The sequence below is a fragment of the Alexandromys fortis genome, unplaced genomic scaffold (genome assembly GCF_014885135.2).
Source record: "Alexandromys fortis isolate MF-2015 unplaced genomic scaffold, M_Fortis_MF-2015_v1.1 scaffold_78, whole genome shotgun sequence".
Taxonomy (NCBI): domain Eukaryota; kingdom Metazoa; phylum Chordata; class Mammalia; order Rodentia; family Cricetidae; genus Alexandromys; species Alexandromys fortis.
The window spans coordinates 7,231,754-7,236,379 of NW_026067977.1; the positions used below are offsets into that span (position 1 = coordinate 7,231,754).

Consider the following 4,626-nt stretch of genomic DNA (forward strand, 5'->3'; position numbering starts at 1 on the left):
ATGTCTCTCCTGCTTTGCTGTTCTGGACCTGAAAGATGCCTTTTTTTTTCTGTCCCTTTACACCATGACTCATACTTTTTCTTTGCCTTCACCTGGAAGGACCCTGACACCCAGTTCTCCAGACAGCACACATGGACTGTTGTTCTCCCTCAGGGTTTTCAGGATAGACCTCATTTCTTTGGCCAAGCCATGGCTCAGTATCTCTCAACCTAATAACCCTTGCCCTTGCTTTTTCAGATCCCCATGAGACCCTTATCACCTTTATAAAGAAGAAAGGTTAGGAGTGGGCACTGGAATTCTAGCTCAACAGTTTGGCCTTAGAATCAAGCAGTCACCTTTTTGTCCAAAAAGCTGCGGATGGCAACCCTGCTTGAGATTTCTGGAAGCAGCAGGCTGAACTCACCATAGAGGCTCTCAAGATCTACTTGTTCATGCCAAGCATGGTGTATTCCACCCACCACCACTCAAACCTGAGTCATTCTTCTCTTTTCCTCCTTGGGTCCTCACAAATCCAAGTCTTCACTTACTGTTTCTAGAAAACTCCCAAATTACCTTGGCCTCCAGTCTGGCCTTAAACTTTGCAATCTTCCTTACTGTCCTCTTCTCCTCTGGTACCTCCTCTCACTCTTGCCCAGAGGCTGTGGAGGCTTTATCTTACTCCAGCCTGGTGTACTAGACCACCCACTTACAAAGCCCCAACTCACCCTAGAACTTCCCTGATAAACAGATCAGGAAACTGCCAGGCAGTGTATGCCATGGTTGCTTCCAATACAACAGTTGAAGGAACTAGCCTGACCATCAGAACCTCTTTACAAGAGGCCAAATTAATTGCCTTGACTAGAGTACTGCAGACAGTTGAGGGTCAACAGGCCTAACATTTATACTGACTGCTGGGCAAGAGTAAGAGGAGGTACCAGACCCTTCCCCTGACTCCTGGGACTTCTTTCATCACAAAGCATAATACAACACACCCCTGAATCATTCATAGAGTCTGCTCAGTTAGGATCTCCTACTGGGAACCAGTGATAGTAATGACCACCTATCCCAGGGGGCTTATGGGAACCTTTCCAATCAGCAATCAATATCTTTCTCCCATAGTTCTGCCTCCATTACTGCCTCCCACTTTGACTCAATGGAACTGCTTCCATCAGAATTGCCACCTTGGATTTCTGTTGAGGAGGGGCATTCAGCAGGGATAGTTCATCCCCTTTCATCCCCCTCCTCTGCATACTCCAGAAGCAGCCACGGTGTCATTTGTGTTTCAGAGGGAGACAGAGGATGCTGAGGAAGATAGATTCTTCTCAGAATATCCTTGGTTCCATGGCATGCTCTCTCAACTCAAGGTTGCTTAGTTAATGCTGGAAAGAAGCACTGGCTCCCATGTCTTCCTGTTGTATCACAGTGAGACAAGATGGGGTGAATATATCTTCACTTTCAACTTCTAGAGCAAGGCCAAGCACCTGCATTTATCACTGAATGAAGAGTGTCAGTGCTGGGTCCAACATCTGTGGTATCAGTCCATTTTTTATATGCTTGAGCACTTGTGGGTGGATCCATCACTGTGGAGTCTGGAAGCTCCAGTGATGTGGTCTTAGTCAACGATGTGCCCTTCCAGTGACATCAGGGCTGGGAGAAGGCTGGAAGACATGTATGGGTGTGTGAGGATGACCAGTCCTACCCCGATTCTCATTATTTTAGCAAATACTCAGACAATGGGCCTTGCAGCTTCAAACCCATTATGATTGGTACTCTGAGTTGAAGGCAGTCCTTGACCACTCATTTTCCCTCCAATAGCACTCTGTTTATGATGATGAAGTAAAAACCAAATCCCACACAAATTTGTGATTTGGACTTAATAATATTACCCTCAACATGCATACTGTCCATGAACAATACACTGATTGTATATCACAATCCATGCTTGGCCTACATGCCTATTTCCAACAAGTCTGACCTAGCCTTCAAGGCCTTTAAGCTTTTTCTATGCCCCAGTACAGCTTAGGCTATTTCCATAATCTTGACCAACAGGATGTGGAACAATTTCCTGAATTTATGACTTCATCACCAACGCTCTTAAAAAGTATACCCCACCTGACCCTACCAAGCATATCCTTATTAAACAGCTAACCTGGGAGGAGCTCAACACTATCACCCATAATGTCATTGTACCTGGTAGAAATGAAAATATTCATAAGTGGTTCTTGGCTGCCCATAATATTGAAAAAGAGGATGTTATGACCTCCATCAATGCCTTGGTCAACAAGAACCTTGACAAGGATAATAATTCCATTTTCACCAGACCATACTTGCTTGGTATGTGGAAAATCTGAATGGTCCCAGGGCTTGTCAAAAGACCTAATGCCCTAAATGCCAAAAAGGCTATCATTGGGCATGAGACTATAGAAACTCTCAGCAGATCCTGATATAAATAATAAACTGGACAATGGCTTCACACTCCTGGTGTGCCTTCATTTGCAATGGTTGAGGTGAACTTGTTCTCATCCATTAGGCAGATCTCTTTGATTTCAGAAACAGAATAGATTTTATTTAAAAAGAAAGATTGCCACAACAGTTTTGTTCTCTCTGTTGAGGTTAGTCGAATAGCAGTAGAACAAACCTTAATAGAAATTTTGGTGTCCTTGTGAGCTAATTTGAGAGCATTGTGAAACAACTTTAGGTCTGTTTCCAGAGCCAAGGTGGCAGCAGGGAGTTTCTATTGTTCATAATCTATGTGCTCAGCCAGCTTCCTGGAAAAGTTTGTTAAATAAGCTATTTTCTGCCCTTCAGGCCAGTCAGCAGCTGCTCATGGTACTTGGTGTACTCCCTGACCCAGAAGTTACAGTTATGAACATAGACTGCACAGGCATTGTCATAAGCAATACTAGGAAAAACCACAAATCACTTAAGAGAGAAAGTCTGTTTTAAAGCAATTTTTAGGTGCAGTATGGACACTCCAGATAATCTTTTCCCTCATAACTAAAGAATCTTTGCCCCCCCTTTAAGAATTCTAGATAAAAAATATGCCATCCCCACAGGCTGCTCTAGGCTTTGCAGATGCCAATAAAACTAATTTTGGCATAATATTAATACAAGTTAATCATAAGGAAAGACTATATCCAAAGGAAACCTGGATCAGTATAACTAGAGGAAATGTTGGCTGTCCATAAGGTATTAGAAATGACCAACTAAGAACCCATAATTTTTTTTTTAGATAGCTGCTATGCTATACAAGCATGCAAAATACTATCTCTTGCAAAATTAAAAGTCACAAAAGAATTCCATCCCCCAAACCATGCAAACTATCCAAAACTTATGATAGATAGTCCAGGGGACACCCCAGGCACATATCCCACATTGGGTCACATATGGGACTGTGAGGAATGCTGGAAACAGGCAACCACAGAGTTGACTGCTTAATTATGACTCTGACAGTGTCCTTGTCTTTGATGGAACAAGCTAGGCTCCTCCATCATCAATTTCATTTATCCCCTCAAAATTTGCACAAGTTCTTACCTGGTTTACCCTTGCTCAGTTGTAAACATTTAATCAGAACTTCACTCGACAGGAGTTAAACCATAGTATTTGTCTACCACCTTCTTTGGCCAAGTATGGAACCACATAAAATCTCTGCTAGACCCCTCTAAAATTGTTGTGCAGTGCCTTATGGGAAGGTTGGTTGTGGCTCTAATGTTTTGCCTAAGTATCTCCTACAGTTAAGATCCTGATGACAATGAGTGAACAAGGCAACACTACAGGTATTAATGCTGTTGGGGCTCGCTGGACCAAAATATCTTAGGGAGATTGTTCATGCTTAGATAACACAAATACAGGAGGCCATTTAAAGCCCTACTTCTCCTAAAAGTCTCCCCTTGCTTCTGACTTCTTGGGACCTTCTGGGAACAAAGCCCAAAATGCTAGGGGGTCCCTAAGGTGGGGTTATAAAAATCCATAATGCACACTAGGTCACACAATAAAAATAAAATAAAGGGTGGGGTGTGGCAGGGCAATAGCAGAAGCACAAGCAAATGTGTGCAAACTCACAATGAATAAGAAAAATTGGCCAAAACAACTTGTCACAGACCCAAACCATGGTAACTAATGACATGCACACCTAGATAATCACAACAGGTCAGCAGCAACTGCCAGTTTCAAAAAAGACCAACCAAGAAGTCCTTGTTTTTTACTGCTGAGTAGTACTCTAATATGTCTATATTCCATACTTTCTTCATCCATTCTTCATTTGAAGGACATCTAGGTTGTTTCCAGGTTCTGGCTATTACAAACAATGCTGCTATGAACATAGCAGATCATATACTTTTGTTGTATGAGAAGGCCTCTCTTGGGTATATTCCCAAGAGTGGTATTGCTGGCTCCATGGGTAGGTTGATCCCGAATTTCCTGAGAAACCTCCACACTGCTTTCCAGAGTGGTTGCACAAGTTTGCATTCCCACCAGCAATGGATGAGTGTACCCCTTTCTCCACAACCTCTCCAGCAAAGGCTATCATTAGTGTTTTTGATTTTAGCCATTCTGACAGGTATAAGATGGTATCTTAAAGTTGTTTTGATTTGCATTTCCCTGATGGATGGAAATAGAAAACACTATCCTAAGTGAGGTAAGCCAGAA

The 4,626-nt window shown here is 42.7% G+C and overlaps 1 pseudogene; it reads left to right on the forward strand.

Moving 5' to 3' along the window:
• The first annotated feature begins 755 nt into the window (after positions 1-755).
• Positions 756-4,626, forward strand: part of LOC126510819 (SH2B adapter protein 1-like) — a 21,331-nt pseudogene continuing 17,460 nt past the window's right edge.